Here is a 23,514-nt window from a genome sequence, read left to right as displayed (position 1 = left end):
CTTGGTTCATTTCTTACCTCTAGTCTAGTTCTGCTCTATAAAGCATTTAACATATTTATTTTAAACCAATAAATTTTCTTTGTCATTTCATTCTCTCAGTTTCATTCAATAAACATGTACAGATTGCATACTATATGCACCAGGCACATGTTTCCGGACTTCCAGACAAGAGTCTTGTTTATCTGTTAACAAACACATTAGCAATCATATTAACAATGCCGTAAGTGGGTAGAATGCTTTGTGGCTCATGAACACTTTCATATAAGAATCATCTGCTACCAACAAAACCCCTTTAATCTTACAGTGGAGGAATAGCATAGAGTGGTTGTTATGACTCCCTCAAGGTCACTCCAAGTACACAGTCGACTCCCACGTGAGAGTAGGTTGTCTGGCTCCAAACCCAATTCTCTGCTACAACACATGGCCTCTCATTTCAGCTCCTTTATTAATGTGGAGAATGGACAGGGGAATATGTTGTGTCAAATATTGCTTTCATGGAAGCACTGTGCCTGAGATCCAGACTGTTTAGCAGTGCAGCCCAGGTGAACTTGAGTTTCTATGTGACTATATCAGAGCTGACACAAGCTTACAATGAGTGTACCATTTCTTCTAACAGCTCAGTTAATAGATGACTGCTGAAAATTTGTTAGAGCATCACACAGCCAGAAATAAAATTGTAAATTAAAAGCTTTACATAATGTTCACTGGAGCCTAGCAATTTTGTCATTATAAAAATTATTTTTGTCATTATGTCCTAATTTATGAAGAAAAGGATTTTCTCTTAACTTAATCAGTTTTTCAGCAACTGAGAATTTAATGGAAATATTAACATGTAGGCTTATGTAGTTTCCTCCATGAAGTAAAAGCCCAGCAGTTAGACTGGAACAGTATTTCTCCAACTGTAGGGCCATTATCCAAAGGCAAGTTTTGTCAGCTCCACAGCAACCTCCCCAGACACCACTCCCAGAGACAACACAGATCGATAAGCTCTCTCTCCTCTTCACCCTACTTCATACTGTATCTTTTCATTCCCAGGTATGAGATTTAAAAAAAAAAAGCAAATACTTCACCCAACCCTGGTGTCATTTGAGTTTTGGAAACCAAACTAGCAAACTAGATGATCTCTTCTAAACCCATCAATCTATTAGTCTATGAAAAAAAGCACTAACTATATGAATATCAAACAGTACTCACACCTCAGAGGATGTTATCACTGTGGATCCCAAAAGGGTGACCCCCAGAAATCCCAGAAACAGTTGGACACCTTGTTATATATGCCTTGGATGCCTTGTTGAGCAGATTCCTGGGCCCAAACCCAGACGTACTAAATCAGAATTTCTGGAATGAGACTTAGAAATATGTATTTCTAACACACTTCCTTGGATGATTCTGATGTTCACCCCCATTTGGGAACCTGGGAACATTCTAGAAATGAAAGTTCTCAGGTCCTGCCCCAGACCTACTAAATCAGAGACTCTTAGGATGGGGCCACAGAAATCTGTGTTTTGTTTTGTTAATGTTTATTTATTTTTAAGAGGGGGGAGGGGCAGAGAGAGAGAGAGAGAGAGAGAGAGAGAGAGAGAGAATGCAAAGCAGGCTCTGTGCTGTCAGTGCAGAGCCTGATGCAGGGCTTGCACTCATAAACTGTGAGATCATGACCTGAGCTGAAATCAAAAGTTGGATGCTTAACCAACTAAGCCAACCATATATCCCAGAAATCTGTGTTCTGTCACGTCCTCCAGATGGTTTTGATACACGGTGGAGTTTGAGAACCACGGATTTCAACAAGAGAGAGAATAGTTAAATTTCAATTAAAAAAAACCATATATTGAGACCCTCCTGAGTAAAGTCCCTGGGTTAGCTGCTTCAGGGAAAAAAGAGCAGCTCACTTTGTACTACATCATTTTTTAAACGCATATTTTTTCAAACTTCTATGGAGAATTTACTCTGTGCTAAGCGCTGTGTTAGTGGTTTCTTAGGATAAAGGTATTAGAAAGATATGGTTCCTGGGCTCAAGAAGCTTATAATCTACTAAGATAAACTTTTTCTGTCAAGGGCCAGAGATTAAGTGTTTTAGGCATTGTGGGTCACATGCTTCTGTGTAACTACTGGGTTCTGTTACTATAAAAGCAGCCAGAGATAATATGTAAATGAATGCAGTTGGCTACATTCCAACAAAACTTCATTTCTAGATACTAGCACTTGAATGTCATATAGTTTTCACATGTCATGAAATATCATTCATCTTTAGAGTTTTTTTCCAACCATTTAAAAAATGTAAAAACAATTTTGGGGGCCTTACAAAAATCAGTGGGAGCCAGAATTGTCTTATGGGTGGTGGTTCACTCTAAAGTAAAGCCTGTAAGGCAGTAACAAATAAAATCTGAGGGTTTGAGTCTCTGTGATATTGATAGAAATTGAAAAGTCAGGAGAAAGAGAAGGAACAATGATGAATCCTGTCTTAAATAGTCTTTTCTGTCATTTCATATCCTATTGTTTTCCTAAAAAGTATCACATGCTTTTTCTTACATTTCTCTATAGCAGAAATATATCTGTCACTTAAGTAAATCCATTTAATCTTCTCAGGAAAATAATATGATGCTAATAAGGATTCTTTATGTCTTTCCCTACGGGTCCAATTTTATCCATTTATGTGGATATGGAAGCCAAGATGTTAAACATTATAAAGGCAGAACATCTTTGATGAAGCATACAATGTATCACTTCTTCTCTCTTTCAAGTACTAGGAGGTGGAGATTGGCTACCATTTACACAACATTTAGTCTGCCTTGAAAACTGCCAGCTTATGTTGTCTACTGCAGGCTCCAATTTTTTGGAGAATCATAATTAACTTGGGCTTTTTGTTAGTTTGTTTACAATCTCAGATTGTATAGTTAAGTGCTAATTACCCAGTTTCTAAAGATTAATATTCACAGAAATATAATGCCACTACTCTGACAGAACAAGTTACATGCAAATCTATGATATCAGTTCCCAAATTTGAATCCACTGATCAGAATCTCATGGGCACAGCAGCCAGAACTGGTACTTTTAACATGTTCTCCTGGTGTCCTTGATGCCCAGCCAAGGGCTGGGAGAACCACTCTCTACCCTACAGTGGCCAGAAAGTGGAAGAGAACAAGCTGAGTGGCTCTGGCCAGGACAAGCTACTAGATGGTCATACTTGGGAAGTGTCATAGCACCATTTTGCTGGCTCCTGGAGGAAACACCTTCATTTTCAGGTGGATCTTAAATTCTAAGTTATTTATCACAACAAAAGTATAAATAAAGCCCAAACCTCCCACCACTGAGAGTAAGCCGAACAAAACATGAGTTGGCAGATTCAGAGAACACCCAAACCAGAGATAAACAAAGGTTGCCGAGTGCACAGTGTCTGTTCCACCTAGTCTTCACACCTGGCCATCCCATCCACTAATCAAGTTTCTTCCATCTCATAAAGTCAAACCAGGAACACCAGAGCTTGTTCCCGAAAATCACTACAGCCTTCAACCCCATCCTCCATTATTGTCCATTCACACACACCATGGTTCTCATCTTTTGAGTTCAGGGTTACTGACCCTATACTTACTCTCAGTAGTTGGCTGGCACCTCCTTCCACTGTCAAGAGTCCCCAAATCAACATCCTGGTTTTTTTTTTCCTCGGTCTTGTTGTATTGCTTTTGTCTCTACTTACTTCCTTTGTTTTTGGTGAAAACTTCTGTTCTAGCGCTTGCTCTATAGAAATTCCTGCTGGGATAAGAGAGAAGATACAGGATAAGAGAGATACAGGACTTTGGACATATGAGAGCTAAACCTTTCTTAATTAGGAAAAAAAAGTGACTAGCTAACTGTTGAAGAACAACATGCATGATATAGAGAAATCTTCTCTATATAGAGTTTACATCTTCTTTTAGATGAAACTATGCTTAAATTAACTAGAAAGTCCCACTTCTCATTCCACTGCATCAGTTCAGAAACTCTCAAGGAAGCCTATGACTGTACAGGCTTCTGTAGATACTAAACTTTAAGATTAAAAAACTGGACAAGGAACGAGACATGGAATTTTAAGTTCCTATCAAAACTCTGATGCAGCAGCAGGGACTATCAGGTGGATGCTGCTCCTTCAGAGGGTACCTCGACAAGTGTCCCTCCTGTCTCACTGCTAAGTGCATCACAGGCATCAGCAGTCCTTCTTCCCATCAGGGACAGAGGATTTAGTTGGGGGCCAGGTCAGCTAAATTATTTCAATCAGCCAAGGCCAATAAATATGCTAAGAAATTTTGATGTCTGAGGGGAATAAGTTTAGGAATTCCCTGGGCTTGCACCTATGGATTAACAAGTATAAGGAATTAGAAAGCCATAGGATGCTCACACCCAAGTTTGAGTAAACAAGATTAGGTACATAGGCACAGAGAGGGTGGGGCAAAGGCCCCAATATAGAACAAAAGTCTGTGAGGTAAATAAGATTAGGTATTCAGGGAGGAAACGCCCCCCAATTTAGTACTATAGCAGGAAGCTGCTTTTACAGGAAGGAAGGACCAAATTAGGTAAACAGGTAAATAGGGCTATAGACCACTGCCAGCAAAATTGCCCGGAGCCAAGCTAATTAGCAAAAGAAAGGTGCCTTGTTGACCCTGAGATAGCTCTGCCTTTCTAGACCAGTTTAGGTAAACAGAGGTGGTGCCTCCCATCTGCTATAAACAACTTTCCTCCAGAGCCAGGATTTTGTTTTGTTTTAACCCAAATCCCTGAAACGGCATGTTTTCAAAACCCCCTTTCCCTCATGCCCATGAGTTAATGTTCACAGTTTCATTGTCTCTTTGTGCACGTCCATCACCATGTTTGTAAGTCTTCTGATCCTAATAAAAATGGAGCAAGGACCCTTCATAGGGGCTCTTGCCTTCTCCTGGACATTAGCCATCTCTCACATTTTAATCCTGTGTCCCACTTTCTGCTTGACAAGAAAGAACTCTAGACCCAGAGTCTATGACAGATGGCATAAAAAGTATGTCATCGGTGCCACTTTCACCCCCAGGAATATAAGAAAAGCTGAGCAGGAGGTAGGTTTGTCGATTAGCACACCCTCCCACCTAACTTAGTGATAAAATTTCTGCAAATAAGTGGCTGCTCCTCTTGACCTTAAGACCTACATCCCTTTATAGTCTAGGCTCACCCTGAACCGTATCACCATATCACCTGTGGCTCACCCTTCTCTTGACCTACTCGATCTACACTTATGCAGCATGCGCAGATACTTCATGCTGCAAAATCACCAGGCAGGGCACCCACTCACTTAGGGATCAGATCCTGGCTGTGCTTCAAAAAGAAAGCACCATGGGGGTATAGCTCAGTGGTAGAGCATTTGACTGCAAAAAGAAAGCACCATGACTGAAATAATTCGCAATCTAGTACCAATAACTACTATGTTTAAACAATTAGGGAGTGAAAGTTCATTGCCAGTTTTAGGTCAGGAAAACCTTTTTCCAAAAGAGGTTAACACTTAAATTGGACCTTTATGAAATGTATGGGCAGGAATCAGAGTGGAATACTTATGAATTAAGTAAACAAAGTAGATCTGTGTGTCTGTCCCAAAATTCTGAGATGTCATGTTTGAGTAGTTAATGACAGTAGCATTGCTCAATATGCCTGAGAACCTTTACTGATAAACAGGAGGGAAGAAAGAAATGCTTAAAAAGAAGCAAAGTGAGCTCAGTAAAACTTATCTAATGTTAGGTTGTGTTCACCAAGTCCTGCTTCGTAATGCTTTTCCTGGGTACACAAAAAAACTGCCTTCCCAGCTTTAGTTAGAGCCATGTGACTAGTTCTGGCCAATCATGTGTGTAATGTGTCTCTTTCTGGCTACAATACCTAAGGGCTGGTGGGGCTGAGTGATTATTTGATAATATTAAGAAATTGTGTCATCTTTTAGATGTGAAAATGGTATTTTGATGATGCTTTTAGAAAGAATCCATGTCTTTTAAAGGTACATACTTAAACATTTATAGAGGAAATTTCTGGGATCATTTTCAAAATCGTCCAGTAAGAGTAGGTATGGTGAGTAGGGATACAATTGAAGCAAAACTGAACTGATGATTGTTTACATAACTGAAATCTATTAACACAAATTTTTAAAAGATCAACTAGTTTGACACCCTCTCCCTTTACCTTCCTATAAAAGTGATCCAAAAACCACCTATTCCAGAAGTAAAGCTTTAGGATAATACTATAGGGTGGAATCCCAGGTCATTGCATAGAGGAGAGTTGCCTTGATAACCCAAAGCAGACCTTTTGTGAACAAGATGGAAATCTTTATGTGGTAAGCCACTGGTATTTTGTGGTTACTTGATACTTCAGTGTAAGTGTGTAGCCTAGCCTAACCTAAATAATAATAGGAAGATTTGATTTTGAATATGGGGTAGCCTGTAATAGCCTATATGGTATGGAGCTAGCGAAAGAGGTAACTTATAGGATAGCTGACTGGATAAGAAACTAGCATGAATTTGAGAAGGAGCACAGAGAGGAAACTGAGGGTAAGAAGGAAAGGTCAGGCAACACAGTACAGGCAAGGGATTTTCAGGAAAAAAAAAAAAAAATCAACCAACAAGAAGTCACCTGTGGCAAGGGTGGCTAAAGTACTTTTTTTTTTAATTTTTTTAATGTTTATTTTATTCATTTCTGAGACAGAGACAGAGCATGAGTGGGGGAGGGGCAGAGAGAGAGGGAGACACAGAATCAGAAGAAGGTTCCAGGGTCTGAGCTGTCAGCACAGAGCTCAACGCGGGGCTCGAGCTCATGGACCGTGAGATCATGACCTGAGCCAAAGTCAGTCGTTCAACCGACTGAGCCACCCAGGTGCCCCAAGAACTTTTTCAAAAATGGCAACATCTAACAGATTGGATAATCTAAAATAAATGAATAAGTTCCTAAAAACATAAAACTAACCAAGACTGAATCATGAATAGAAAATGTGGAAAAATCAAATAATGGGTAAGGGGACTCAGTACTCAAAAGTCTCCCAACAAAAAAAAAAAGCCCAGGACCAAATGACTTTATGATGAAGTCTATCAAATGTTTAAATAAGTAATACCAATCCTTCTTAAACTCTTCCAAAAAATGAAGAGAACACTCCCAAATTCATTTTACAAGGCCAGCATTATCCTGATATCAATAAGGATACTACAAGAAAACTACCAATATCCCTAAAGAACACAGGTTTTACAAATCCACAACAAAATACTAGCAAACTGAATTCAACAGCAAACTGAAAGGACTCAAGGATGCAAGGATGAGTTGACACACAAATATTAGTAAGAGTGATACTCTAGCAAACAGAATGAAGGGTAAAATTCAGATGACCATTTTAATAGATAATAGAAAAAGCATTTGACGAAACTCAGCATCCTTTTATGATAAAACTGTCAACAAATTAGATATGGAAGGAATTTACCTCAACATAATAAAGGCCATATATGACAAACCCACAGCTAATATCTTCCAGCAATCCCACTTCTGGTTATACATCTGAGGGAAATGAAATCACTATGTCAAAGAGATATCTGCACTCCCATGTTAATTACAACATTATTCACAACAGCTGACACATGGAAACAACCTAAGTGTCCATCAAAGGCTGAATGGATAAAAAGATGTATATGTATAGATACACGGATAGACAGATATAGATACAGATGATATGTAGATATATACAATGGAATATTATTCATTCATTAAAAAAAGAAGGAAATTGTGCTATGTGCACAATGAAGGACATTATGCTAAGGAAAATAAGCCAGACAAAGAAGACAAATACTGTATGATCTAACTTACACGTGGAATTAAAAAAAAAAAAAAAAGTCAAACTTACAGAAACAGAGTAGAATAGGGGTTACTAGAGGTTATCAGGAACTGGACAATGGGTAAAATGAAAAGATGCTGGTCAAAGGGTACACACTTTCAGTTCTTCTTTTTTTTTTTTTTTTTTTTTGAGAGAGAGATAGAGCATGAGTGGAGGAGGGGCAGAGAAAGAGGGAGACAGAGGATCCAAAGCAGGCTCTGTGCTGATAGGAGAGAGCCCGATGTGGGGCTTAAAATCACGAATCATGAGATCATGGCCTCAGCTGAAGTCAGACACTTAACCGACTGAGCTACCCAGGCACCCCCAAACTTTCAGTTCTAAGATAAATAAGTTCTGGTGATCTAATAATATATAGCTTAGTGACTGTAGTGAATACTATTGAATTTGCTAAGAGCATAGATCTTAAGTGTTTGGACCACAAAAAAATAACTATGTGAGGTGATGGATGTGTTAATTTGCTTGACTGTGGTAATCATTCACAATGTATATATGTATATCAAATAATCACGCTGTACACTTTAAATACATATAAATTTTTGGTTAATTATATCTCAATGAAGCTGGAAAAAACCACTTACTGTAGGTCTATTCTAGATTCAACACCATACAACCTGCTGGAGACATAAAGGAAGGCATGGTCTCAGCCCTCAAGGACTTCACATCAAAGGGAAGAAGAATCACTAGCAAATAATATCTAGTGCAATAAAAGAAAAGAAAGTACAGAGTCTTAGGACATCAGACATAACAAACATTGGGGATAAGAAAGTTCAGGCAAGAAGTCCTAGAAGCCATATAGAAGCAATAGCAGCCAAGGATAAAGGAAAGAGCATTCCAGGAAAAGGAAGAAGCTTGTGATAAAGCTCTGAGACAAACAGAACTTGGTATATTTGAGGAACCGAGAGTAATTTAGGGTGGAGAGTGCTTATTGTTAAAGAAGAGCAAGGGAGGTGTCAAGAGATGAGGCAAAATGATCAGCAAGGGTCAGATCATAATCATATGCCTTATCAAGGACTATTAGCCTCTACCGTAAAGGTTACAGGAAACCACTTACTATTTTAAGATAATTATAAAGATCAAGTACCAGCAATGTGGAGAATGGGTCTGAAGAGGTATAAAACTGGGGGCATGGAGATTGGTAAAGAAGCTATTTGCAGTAACCCAGGTGAACTATGATGAGAGCTTTAACTAAAGTGGAAGCACTGGGGATAGAGATAAATGGTCAAATTCTGGAGAACCTGAATGATCAAAACCACAGGCCCTGGTGACTGCTTGACTGTGACTGGTGAAGGGAAACAGTAGACAAAAAGACTGCCAAGTGTTTTAACATGGACTAGTAGAAGGACTGAACCCCCAGGAGCTTCTATAGGCAAGAGAAAGTTGTTCAGGGACTTTGCTCACTCCTTATACGTTGCTAATGCATGGGCAATCAAAATGCAGTGACTCCTTTATCCTCAAACTTTTAATCACAGTTTTCTACACAACTTGAAAGCAAACACATTTATGATTCAATGTCATATCATTCAATTGACCAGCACACTCTATTCACTACAGGTTGGAAAAGTTATTGATCAAACACACAGAAGTGCTGACAGCCTACAATTGCCCACTTGAGATAAAACAGAAATGTGAAAGATTAAAGGGTTCTTGTCACTAGCATATTTGAATAATGGTCCCTGATTATAATGGTCCTCTGTGTGATTTGACAGGCCAACTGATCAAAATTAAGAAGTCAAGTTCTTAAAGGCATCCAAACTTTGGGGAACATTAACTATTTCTCAGTCATGTTGTTAGGTATTTTTGAGTAGCGCTTATGTGGCTGATCTTCAGAATATCTCACTCAAACAAAATATGGTAAGTTACCAGTTTAGTTTGACTTTAGGGCATCACAAAGACCCTATTGGGCTAACATTATCTCTTGCTGGACTAAGAATTTTTTCTGCTTAGAAGTCTAGGGTTTTATTCTCTGAAGAGGTCTCTGAACTGCAGGAGACCAGGCACATACCCCAACCCTAACCCTAACACTAACCAGAACCCTAAACCATAAACCCCAAAGCCCAACCCTATTTCTAACTATAAGCTTAATCTAAACCCTAAACATAGATCTGAGAAAAAACAATAGGAAGATATGGTGTGTATATATATTTATATAAGATATTTTATTTGTATTCATAAAAAAGTATGTACTGGCATTTGCAATGATATGGATGGAGCTACAGAGTATAATACTAAGCAAAATAAGTCTGTCAGAGAAAGACAAATACCATATGACTTGACTAATGTGTGGAATTAGGAAACAAAACAATCAAGCATAGGGAAAAATTAAGAGAGAGAGGCAAACAATGAAACAGACTCTTAACTATAGTATACCTGAAACTAATATTGCACTGTATGATAACTAGAATTTAAATAAAAACTTAGACAAAAAGAATTTTTCTGCTTAGTTGAAAGGCTTAGCATTAATTTAGAAATCAGGATCCTCAAACTTTATAGCCAAAATTTATATAACTGGTTTGGCTTTGCCAAGTGACCAAGAGCAAGTCACTGAACTTCCCTGAAACTAAGTTTACTCATTTGTAAATGTGGACAATTTGTCTATCCAATATACCATGCAAGATAGGAAAGCACTCTACCATTGCATACTTTTTAATCATTGACAAATTCTCATAAGTATTATTGCCACTATTATTATTTCAACCCTTTTGTTTAAGTAATATGGTGGCAGGGATTATTCTACAGTTAGTATATAAATGAATTTAAGATGAAGATGATGGAAAAATGAATTGGGGGTGGCAAGCACTCTGCCTTTTTACATAAGCGTACCACAATGTTTTGGGTTTTTTTCTCCTCAGTTTAGTTAAAGCAAAAGAGAGAACTTCTTGGACAGACTGAAAAGCAAATGACCTCTTAGCTAAATTTAGGTAAAGAGAATCCAAAAGAGAAGGAAACTCAGAGAAAAACTTGCAAGAAGATATTATTTGAAAAAGGAAACTGTAAGAGCAAATGTCAACAAGTTATAGAGAACAAAAATAATATTTTTGAAAATCCACATTTTATTAGTAGGGCAACTACTAAAGGGACAGGAAGCTAGACAAAACATCCATTGTCTGAAAGCTGCTTATGTGATTGGACAGCAATTTATTCCCACTATTTTAAAAATTTTTTTTTCAACGTTTATTTATTTTTGGGACAGAGAGAGACAGAGCATGAACGGGGGAGGGGCAGAGAGAGAGGGAGACACAGAATCGGAAACAGGCTCCAGGTTCTGAGCCACCAGCCCAGAGCCTGACGCGGGGCTCGAACTCACGGACCGCGAGATCGTGACCTGGCTGAAGTTGGACGCTTAACCGACTGCGCCACCCTGGCGCCCCTATTCCCACTATTTTAAAAGAAGAAATAATTTTTACCCAAACAAGGTGCAAAGATTCTATTAAAAACTGTATGAAATCTATAAATCCTATAAAAGCAGTCAAGCATCAGAGAAGACCATTATGAGCATAACTGACATCAAGAACGAAGAACCTGTGATATTGAAAAGACAATAACAGAACAAATGAAAGTACATCAAGGGTACACAGCAATGACAAAGAAAAGAAACCTACAAACCAGGGTAAAAACCAGGATAACCAATTTGAGAATAATTGATGTATTAAAGGAAATAAAAATGTAAATAAAGTGGAATTTTACTTAGGGAATAAATTAAAGATAATTTTATGGACTGTCAAGAAATCAAATTACAATACAGATATCTTGAACAAATATGAAAAGTCAGTTGGAAACAGGCTTCACTGAAATATACCTGGGTACCTACTTGTTACATTTTTAAAGTCTGACACACATGAACAAAAGAATATGAGGTCTTCAGTAGAAAGGCATAAAAGAAGATAAAGACGTGATTAATGGGATATTTTTATTGCACTCTATGGATTGTGTAACCTGAGTGTAGACACCGGGATAAATTCATATGGAGAAGTCAAAGGTCAAATTTCCTCCAGAGCCCCCTTCTAAGGAGTATTTTTACTCCTATAACTTGTATATGTCTGGATTCTTAGGAGTTGAGGGAAAGGCCTGATAAATGAATGACCTAATGTATTAATTTTGCCTTGAGATCCACCAATAAAAGGGAAGAATTTTTTTTCAGGCCATCAGATGATAAGAAGCCATAACACAAGCCCTTGGGCAGCTAAGATGGCACAGTTTGGAGAACAGTAAGTTGGAGATCAAAGGAGTGTAGGACCACTTCCTTACTGATGGCAGAACATATGATAGAAATCATTGCTTGGTGAGTTGAGAGCACTCTGGTGTGAGGATTACACTTGCTCTCATCTAACTATCTGTTTGACCATGCATCTTAATTTTCTAGAGATTGGTGGCCTCAAAAAACAGGCTCCATCTTACTATAAAGGTAAGAATGCCCTGATGCTCAGCCTTGAGGCACAAGGCAGGCTTCAAGGGACATCAACCCAAAGCTAAGGGAAAAGGAGGCATTATAAAAGAACAGAATCCAACAAAGATCATTTTTGTCTTTGAAGACAAAAGATAGCTTTTGAAAATGAAAGAAAACCTCAAAACCCTGGAAAAAATTTGATGGAAATATTCCAGTGAGAAGAATGAAATGACAGATAACATTAAGAACCAGTGGACTGCAAAATTAATAAAAGGAATGGTTAGAAATACCATGTAAAATTAGACCTCATTTTGAGATGCATATAAATATTTTATAAAGTGTTCCAGGCTATGCCAATGGAAATGCCAGCACAGAATTTAGATTTCATGTCACCTCCAAAACAATGATAAAGGTTAATTTATTTAGTTGAAGTGTATATTAAAACTAATGATGACAAATGTGTCAAAATGTATTGTTGTTAAAAATAGGTAATCAGATTGGTAGATAATCTTTTCATTTGGAAATAAAAACTTTAAAATCAGGTATCAGACAATATAGCAGCAGAGTAGAAGGGCCCTACGCTCATCTTGTCTCACGAACACAACTATATAACTATCAAATCATTCTAAATACCCTATAAATCAACCTGAAGAATGACAGAACAAACTCCACAACTAAAGGGAGAGAAGAAACATTGAAGAAAGTAGGAAGGGTGGAGATGTGGTTTGTGGGAGAAAAGGATCAAAGGTGCTGTGGAGGGGAAGGGGCCATGGTCTCAGAGAAAGGTGAGCACACAGGGGAATGCAAGAGGAGGACCTCTCTCCAAAGCCATTGACTGGGAAAAAGCCATTGGGTGGGAGAGGAGCTGATTTTCGTGAGCTCTTACAACCAATGGGGCTTAAAGACAGGATGTTTAAAGGTTGGTGGGCTTGGCTGGGATAGATCGCTAAAGGTACTGCCCTGCTCCTGAAAGAGAAGGCAACAAACAACCTGGAGACAGTGTGGAAACAGTGATCTGAAGAATGACTGGGGTACACATTAGGGAGATTATTTGCTCTTCTTGGAGTGTTTCCTTGAGAAGTAGCACAGAGATGCTTCTTCAGGGACAAAGGAACTGGCTGGTGCCATTTCTCTCCCTTGCCCCTCAGCATAAACTCAGAACCACCTACAGGAAGCAGGGCAGTGCCCACATTGGCTACTTATTAGGCATAACCTGCTTATACCAAGTGCCACACCCCTGTACTATGGTGAGACTGCCCTTCTCAGTCAAGCTTGCCTCAGTCCTAGCATAGTGGGCCCCTTCCCCAGAAGACCAGCACAAACCCTACCTACACATCTCCCAACTAGAGAGTTCTGAGGGGCCTCAGTTCTGGTGGAGGTGGTGTCAGGTCCCATTTCATAAGCAGACCAGAGCACACCTAGTTAAAATCTGCCACATTCTGGCCAAGGAACAAACACTGCCCACTGCAGGCAAGGAGTGCCTCTGCAGATGACTGGCCTGAAAGATAGAGCAGCCAAACAGCAGAGCTCACGCAGCACACACCAGAGACACTCAATCAAGCACTAAGCCCTGGACACTATATGACTGCATCTTCATAAAACCATTACTCTTAGAAGAGGGAAACATAATGGGCTTTTCTAACAGAGAAGGCAGAAACTTAGACAAAATGCCCAGAAGGAGGAATTCATCCCAAATGAAAAAACAAGATAAGGTCTAGCCAGAGATCTAATCAAACTAGATATAAGAAATATGCCTCATGGAGAATTTAAAACAACAATTATAAGGATACTCACTGGGCTTGAGAAAAGAATGGAAGACTTGAGGGAGATACAACAGAGATAAAATAATGTTAAAAGAATCAGTTATAAATAAAAAATATAGGGGCACCTGGGTGGCTCAGTCAATTAAATGTCTGATTTGGGCTCAGGTCATGATCTCGCCATTCAGAGTTCAAACACCGCATTGGGCTCTGTGCTGACAGCTCAGAGCCTGGAGCCTGTTTCAGATTCTGTGTCTCCCTCTCTCTCTCTGCTCCTTCCCTGCTCACTCTGTCTCTCTCTCTCAAAAATGAATAAAACATTAAAAAAATTTAAAGAAAGAATAGTTAAAAAAAGAAATGAAAAATAACTGAGATTGAAAATAGGTTTGGTGCAATGAATCCAAGGCTGGAAGAAGAAGAGGAATGAATAAATGATACAGAAGACAAAATAATGGAAAAACAATGAAGCTGAACAAAAGACAGAAAGATGAATAATGGAACACAAGAATAGACTTAGGGAACTCTGACTCCATCAAATGTAATAACATTCATACCATAGGAACCTCAGAAGAAAAAGAGAGAGGGGCGCCGGGGTGACTAGTCAGTTAATCATCCAACTCTTGATGTTGGTTCAGGTTTTGATTTCACAGCAGTGAGACTGAGCCCCGCAATGGGCTCCACATTGAGTATGGAGCCTGCTTGGGATTCTCCCTCCCTCTTTCTCTGCCCTTCCCACATTCATGCTCTCTCTGTCTCCCTCATAATAAATAAATAAACATTATTTTTATAAAAAGAAGAAGAAGAGAGAGAAAGAGGGGCAGAAAATTTATTTCAGGAAATAATAGCTGAAAACTCCCTAATATGGGGAAGGAAACAGACATCCAGATCCAGGAGGCATAGAGAACTCCCATAAAAATAAAAAAAAAAAAGTGGGGGGGGGGAGGACCAACACCAAGACATATTATAATTAAATTTGCCAAATATAGTGATAAAGAAAAAAATCTTAAAAGCAGCAAGATAAAAGAAGTCCTTAACTTACAATGAATGGAAGACCATAAGGCTAACTGCAGATTTCTAAACAGAAACGTGGCAAGCCAGAAGAGAGTGGCATGACTGTTTCAATGTGCTGAATGGGAAAAATCTGCAGCCAAGTATAGTGTACCCAGCAAGGCTATCCTTCAGAATAGGAGAGTTAAAGAGTTTCCCAGACAAACAAAAACTAAAGGAGTTTATGAACACTAAACCAGTCCTGCAAAAAATATTGAAGGCGACTTTTTGAGTATAAAGCAAAGACCAAAAGTGACAAAGAAAAGAAAGGAACACAAGGGGAAAAAAAAGAAAGGAACAGAGAAAATCTCCAGAAACAATAAAACAAGTAATAAAATGTCATTAAACACATATCTATCAATAATTACCCTGAATGAAAATGGACTAAATGCTCCAATCTAAAGATACAGGGTGTCAGAATAGATAAAAAATGAGACCCATCTATATGCTGCCTACAAGAGACTCATTTTAGACCTAAAGACACATGCAGATTGAAAGTAAGGGGATGGAGAAACATTTTTCATGCAAATGGATGCCAAAAGAAAGCCAGAGTAGCAATACTTAAATGGGACCAAATAGATTTTAAACCAAAGACTGTAACAAGAGACGAAGAAGTGTACTATATAATAATAAAGGGGACAATCCAACAAGAGGATCTAACAATTGTAAATATTTATGCATGTAACATGAAAGCACCCAAATACATGAAACAGTTAATAACAGACATAAAGGAGGGGCACCTGGATGGCTCACTTGGTTATGTGTCCAACTCTGGCTCAGGTCATGATCTTGCAGTTTGTGAGTTCAAGCCCTCCGTTGGGCTCTGTGCTGATAGCCTGGAGCCTGCTTCAGATTCCGTGTCTCCCTCTCTTTCTGCCTCTCCCCCACTCACGTTGTCTCTCTCTCAAAAATAAAATAAACATTAAAAAATTAAAAATATTTTTTTACATTTATTTATTTTTGAGAGATGGAGCACCAGTGGGGGACAGGCAGAGAGAGAAGGAGACACAGAATCCAAAACAGGCTCCAGGTTCCGAGCTGTTAACACAGAGCCCAACGTGGGGCTCAAACTCACAAATTGTGAGATCATGACCTGAGCCAAAGTTGGACACTTAACCAACTGAGCTGCCCAGATGCTCAACATTAAAAAATTTTTAGAAAATAACAGACATAAAGGAACTAATTTATAATAATACAATAATAGTAGGGGACTTTAACAGCCCACTTATATCAATGGACACATCAGCTAAAGAGAAAATCAACAAGAAAACAATGGCTTTGAATGACACACTGGACCAGATGGACTAAACAGATATATTCAGAACATTACATCCTAAAATAGGAGAATACACATTCTTTTCAATTGCACATGGAATGTTCTCCAGAATACTAGGTAACAAATCAGGCTTCAACAAACACAAAAAGACTGAAATCATACCATCCATATTTTCTGACCACAATGTTATGAAACTTAAAGTAAACCACACATAAAAAATAATTAGAAAGACTACAAATACATTGAGGTTAAACAACATGCTACTTAGCAATGAATGGGTCAACCAGGAACTCAAAGAAGAACTTAAAAAAATACATGGAAAGAAATAAAATGAAACCACAATGTTCCAAAGCCTTTGGGATGCAGCAAAAGTAGTCCTAAGAGGAAGTATATAGCTATACAGGCCTACCTTAAGAAGCAAGAAAAATCTAAAATACAAAACTCAACCTTACACCTAAAGGAGCTAGAAGAACAACAACAAACAAAGCCAAAGCCAGCAGAAGGAAGGAAACAATAAAGTGAGAGCAGATATAAATTATATGGAAACTAAAAAAACCCACAGAACAGATCAACGAAAATAAGAGCCTACTATTTGAAAAAATTAATAAAATTGATAAACCTCTAGTGAAACTTATCAGAAAGAAAAGGCACAAGTACCCAAATAAATAAAATCACTAATGAGAGAGGACCAACACCACAGAAGTAAAACAATTACAAGAGAATATTATCAAAAACTACATGCCAACAAATTGGACAACCTGGAAGAAATGGATAAATTCCTAGAAACATATAAACTACCAAAATTTAAACAGGAAGAAATAGAAAACTTGAATAGGTTGATAACCAGCAAAGAAATTGAATCAGTAATCAAAAATCTCCCAACAAACAAAAGTCCAGGGCCAGATGGCTTCACAAACAAATTCTACCAAACACTGAAGGAAGTGCTAATACGTATGCTTCTCAAACTATTCCAGCACATTAAAAAGGGAAGGAAAACATCTAAATTCATTATATTAGGCCAGCATTACCCTGATACCAAAATCTGATAAAGACTCCACTTAAGAGAACTACAGGCCAATATTCCTGATGAACATGGATGCAAAAATTCTCAATAAAATACTAGCAAACCAAATCCAAAAGTACATTAAAAAATCATTCATCATGATCATGGTTTATTCTTGGGTTGCAAGGTGGATCAATATTCACAAATCACTCAATGAGTAGAAGAAAGGATAAGAACCATATGATCATTTCAATAGATGCAGAAAAAACATTTGACAAAATACAACACCCATTCATGATAAAAACCTTCAATAAAGTAGGGTTAGAGGAAATACACCTTAACATAATAAAGGTCATATATGAAAAACCCATAGTTAATATCCTCATTGGGGAAAAACTGAGCTTTTCTTCTATGGTCAGGAACAAGACAGGGATGTCCACTCTCACCACTATTGTTCAACATAGTGCTGGAAGCTGGAAGTCCTAGCCTCAGCATCAGACAACAAAAAGAAATAAAAGGCATCCAAACTGGCAAGGAAGAAGTCAAACTTTCACTATTTTCAGATGACATGATATTCTATATAGAAAACCAGAAAGACTCCACCAAAGAATTCTAGAATGCTAGAATTGATGGATGAATTCAGTAAAGTCCCAGGATACAAAATCAATGTACAGAAATTTGTTGCATTTCTATACACCAATAATGAAGCAGCAGAAAGAAAAATTAAGGAATCAGTCCCATTTACAATTGCACCCCAAACCATAAGACACCTAGTAATAAACCTAATAAAAAGTGGTGAAAGACTTGTACTCTGAAACTATAAAACACTGAGGAAAGAAATTGAAGAGGACACAAAGAAATGGAAAGACATTCCGTGCTCAAGGATCAGAAGAACAAATATTAAAATGTCTATACTACCCAAAGCAATCTATACAATTAATGCAATCCCTATCAAAATAGCAACAGTATTTTTCACAGAGTTAGAACAATCATAAAATTTGTATGGAACCTCAAATAACCAAAGCAATCTGGAAAAAGAAAAGCAAAACTGGAGACATCACAATTCCAGAATTCAAGATATATTGCAAAGCTGTCATGATCAAAACAGTATGGTACTGGCACAAAAAAGAGATACATAGATCAATAGAACAGAATAGAAAATACAGAAATGAACCCACAACTATATGGTCAATTCACCTTCAACAAAGCAGGAAAGAATATCTACAGGGAAAAAAATCCTTTCAACAGATGGTGTTGAGAAAACTGGATAGCAACATGCAGAAGAATGAAACTGGACCACTTTCCTACACCATACACAAAAATAAATTCCAAATGGGTTGAAGACCTAAATGTGAGATATGAAACCATTAAAATCCTAGAGGAGAATACAGGCAGTAATACAGGAAGTAACAGCTTCTTACTAGATACGTCTCCTGAGGCAAGGGAAACAAAAGCGAAAATAAACTATTGGGGCTTCATCAAAATGAAAAGCTTCTGCACAGTGAAGGAAACAATCAACAAAACTAAAAGGGAACTGACAGAATGGGAGAAGATATTTGCAAATGACATATTGAATAAAGGGTTAGCATCCAAAATCTATAAAGAACTTACCAAACTCAACCCCCAAAAAACAAATAATCCAGTGAAGAAATGGTCAGAAGACATGAATAGACATTTCTCCAAAGAAGACATCCAGATGGTTAACAGACATATGAAAAGATGCTCAACATTACTCATCATCAGGGAAATACAAATCAAAACCACAGTAAGACATTACCTCACTCCGGTCAGATTGGCTAAAAGCAGCAACACAAGAAACAACAGGTGTTGATGAGGATGTGGAGAAAGGGGAACCTTCTTACACTGTTGGTGGGAATGCAAACTGTTGCAGCCACTCTGAAAAACAGTATGAAGATTCCTTGAAACTTAAAAATAGAACTACCCTACCATCCAGCAATTGCACTACTAGGTATTTACCCAAAGTATAAAAAAACACTGATTCAAAGGGATACATGCAGCCTGATGTTTACAGCAGCATTATCTACAATAGCCAAATTATGGAAAGAGCCCAAATGCCCATCAACTGATAAATGGATAAATAAATGGATTATTACTTCTCAGTCATGAAAAAAAAAATGAAATCTTGCATTTTGCAACAATATAGATGGATCCAGAGAGTATTATGCTAAGCAAAATAAATCAATCAGAGAAAGACAAATACCATATGATTTCACTCATATGTGGAATTTAAGAAACAAAACAACCAAGCATTGTGAGAAATAAGAGAGAGCAACCTAAGAAGCAGACTCTTAACTATAGGGAACAAACTGATGGCTACCAAAGGGGAGGTAGGTGGGGGGATGGGTTCATAGGTGATGGGGATTAAGAGGGAACTTGTTGAGCACTGGGTGTTATATGTAAATATGGAATCACTAAACTGTACACCTGAAATTAATATTGCACTGTAGGTTAACTAATTGGAATTTAAAGAAACTTTTTTAAAAAGTTTGTAATCTGCTACAGAAATATTATAAAATGGAATAAAAGAAGGTAACAATAGGAGAAAACAGGAAGTGGTAGAAAGTTATCAATTAAAATCTTTAAGGTAAATGAACTAAACCCCAATATAAGGTATAGGTCACTGGCATAAAAATAAAATTTAACAAGCTGAGGCCTATATGAGACATACTTAAAATATAAGTGGCTAAAAGTTAAGTGATAATTTAAAGTCTTTTGTACCTGTGCAAATACAAAAAGAAAAAATCTGGAGTTTTCTACTATGGCAAAAAGTTAGGACAAATTAATAAACAAATAACTTCATATATAAAGTCATATTCAAGAAGACACTACCTAACAATATCACATGTGTCTATTCCAAACAACATAGTAACAACATATTCTGAAGAAAAAGAGATTAAAAATGGAAAATATAATTGTACCTGAAAACCTCATCAGTTTATAATACCAGGTTTAGTAGATATCAAATTAAGAATAATGATAAAACAGAATTTTTAAAGCTACATCAAATAATAAATGACAAATAACTTTGTAATAGTAAAAATTTAATGACAAGATGGAAGAGTCACTGGGTTTTTTTGTTTGTTTTTTTTTTCCTACTAAATCCATATCTATTATTATTTTTGAATTGCCTAGGTAAATGAAAAAAAGACAGTCTCTTTAGCAAATGGTGCTAGGAGAACTGGCCAGCAACATGCAGAAGAAGGAACCTGGACCACTTTCTTACACCATACACAAAAATAAACTCAAAATGGATGAAAGACCTAAATGTGAGACAAAACCATAAAAACCCTAGAGGAGAATACAAGCAACAACCCCTTTGACATCAGCCATAACAACTTCTTGCTCGACACGTTTCCAAAGGCAAGGGAATTAAAAGCAAAAATAAACTATTGGGACCTCGTCAAGATGAAAAGCTTCTGCAATACAAAGGAAATAATTAACAAAACTAAAAGGCAACCGACAGAATGGGAGAAGATATTTGCAAATGACATATTGAATAAAGCATTAGTATCCAAAATCTATAAAGAACTTACCAAACTCAACCCACAAAAAACAAATAATCCAGGGAAGAAATGGGCAGAAGACATGAATAGACATTTATTCAAAGAAAACATCCAGATGGCCAACTGACACATGAAAAAAATGCTCAACATCACTCATCATCAGGGAAATACAAATCAAAGCCACACTGAGATACCACCTCACACTGGTCAGAGTGGCTAAAATTAACAACTCAGGAAACAACACATGTTGGTGAGGATGTGGAGAAATGGGAACCCTCTTGCACTCTTGGTGGGAATTCAAGCTGCTGCAGCTGCTCTGGAAAACGGTGTGGAGGTTCCTCAAAAAAGTTAAAAATAGAACTACCCAACAATCCAGCAATAGCACTACTAGAAATTTATCCAAAGGATACAGGAGTGCTGATTCACAGGGGCACGTGTACCCCAATGTTTATAGCAGTGCTTTCAACAACAGCCAAATTATGGAAAGAGCCCAAATGTCCATGAACTAATGAATGGATAAAGAAGATGTGGTATATATACACAATGGAATACTACTTGGCAATGAGAAAGAATGAAATCCTGCCATTTGCAATAATGTGGATGGAACTGGAGGGTATTATGCCAATCGAAATAAGTCAGTCAGAGAAAGACACACATCATATGTTTTCACTCATGTGGAACTTGAGAAATTTCACAGAAGACCATGGGGGAAGGGAAGGGGAAAAAATAGTTTCAGAAAGGGAAGCAAACCATAAGAGACTCATAAATACAGAGAACAAACTGAGGCTTTGGGTGGGGGGGCAGAGGAGAGGGGAAAATGGGTGTTGGGCATTGAGGAGGGCACTTGTTGGGATGAGCATTCGGTGTTGTATGTAAGTGATGAATCACAGAAATGTACCCCCCAAATCAAGAGCACACTGTATATACACTGTTATGCTAGCTAACTTGACAATAAATTTTATATATATAAAATTTTTTATATATATTATATATTATATATATAATAATATATATAATATATATAATATATATTATATATATAATTATTATATATATCATTATATATATATAAAGAATTGCTTAAGTAAGAAAAATTAAGTATCAGAAAGGCATAAAATCTATATAACCTATATTTTCACCTTGTGATGTGAGAAATAACAAAAGCAGCCTCTAAAATTGCTCAACTATGTGAAAAATTTTTAATTATACCTTTAATGCTTATGTCATAGAGAAAATTCAGATGATAATAAAGTATTTTTAAAGGATATATAGGGGTTCCTGGGTGGCTCAGTTGGTTAAGCATCCAACTCTTAATTTTGGCTCAGGTCATGGTCTCACAGTTTGTGAGATTGAACCCCATGTTGGACTCCATGCTGACAGCACGGAGCCTGCTTGGGATTCTCTCTCTCTCCCTCTCTCTGCCTTTCCCCTGCTCTCTCTCTCTCTCTCATAATAAATAAACATTAAAACAATATTTTAAAAAATAAAGGATTTATAAATATATAGAATAATAAACATATTATTTGGTATATCTTAATATTATGGAATATAACCCTCACATAGGATAGTAAATGTTAAGGAGATATAAATAGAAAATAATACTCATTAATATTCATTTTTATCTCCTTAACCTCCAACTCTCCACCATCTATATTGCTATTCCTCCCAGCTTTCACCAAATCACACGATAGAAGTTGGCCTATCAAATAGAATAGGAGTAGAGGCCTAGTATAACACTGCTGGAGGCTTTTGTTAAAGGTCTATTTGTAAATATCTTTTCATGTTTATTTATTTTTGAGAGAGAGAGAGACAGAGAGAGACAGAGCACGAGCAGGGGAGGGGTGGAGGGAGAGGGAGACAGTCTGAAGCAGGATCCAGGCTCTGAGCTGTCAGTGCAGAGCCAGGTGCGGGGCTCAAACTTACCAGTGATTAGATCATGACCTGAGCTAAAGTCAGACGCTCAACTGACTGAGCCACCCAGGCACCCCTGTAACAAATGTTGATAACATAATAGAAAACTTATTATTTTGGGGCACCTGGGTGGCTCAGTCAGTTAAGCATTTGGCTCTTGATCTTGGCTCAGGTCATGATCTCATGGTTCATGGAATCAAGCCCCACATCTGTGTGTTAACAGCACAGAGCCTGCTTGGAATTCTCTCTCTCTCTCTCTCTCTCTCTCTCTCTCTCTCTGCCCTTCCCCCACTTATGTGCGCTCTCTCTCTCTCTCAAAATAAATATATAAACATTAAAAATGAAAATTTATCATTTAAATCATTCTAAAGTAGCTAAAAATAAGCATCAGAAGTTATTACAGCTGACTTGTTTTGTGATAAAAAGGAAATAATGTGAAGTGTGACCTTTTTATTAAATATGACATCATATTTTTTGTATTACACGCTAGTATAAACAGTTTCAATGGTGTAGAAATTAAGAAGATGTTGATATTCATTAATATTTCACTTTCTCAAATGAAATCCCACCCTGCTTTAGTCTCACTTTCAAATAATTGCCTCTAGCTTTCCATATGCTGTTCAGAATTGATTTTACAGGTTTTGAAAGAACATAAAAGAGTTTATTAGATGCTTCTAAATACATTTTTCATGATTATTGTTACAGTCATCATTGATAGCACGGTGACAATCAATAAATATCCTTCAAAACTTCC

At 37.5% G+C, this 23,514-nt stretch overlaps 1 long non-coding RNA gene across 1 annotated transcript in view; it reads right to left on the bottom strand.

Moving 5' to 3' along the window:
* LOC121039079 (uncharacterized) overlaps positions 1-3,747 on the bottom strand; it is a 73,127-nt gene extending 69,380 nt beyond the window's left edge. The window contains exon 1 of the long non-coding RNA XR_005794609.1: positions 3,590-3,747. This is a non-coding gene — a long non-coding RNA (uncharacterized LOC121039079). The remainder of the gene's footprint in view (positions 1-3,589) is intronic.
* Between the last annotated feature and the right edge of the window lie 19,767 nt (positions 3,748-23,514).

This window comes from Herpailurus yagouaroundi, unplaced genomic scaffold (genome assembly GCF_014898765.1).
Source record: "Herpailurus yagouaroundi ecotype Mexico unplaced genomic scaffold, PumYag 166, whole genome shotgun sequence".
Taxonomy (NCBI): domain Eukaryota; kingdom Metazoa; phylum Chordata; class Mammalia; order Carnivora; family Felidae; genus Herpailurus; species Herpailurus yagouaroundi.
Note: the sequence above shows the minus strand (reverse complement) of the source record. Positions and strands in the feature narration are given on the sequence as shown.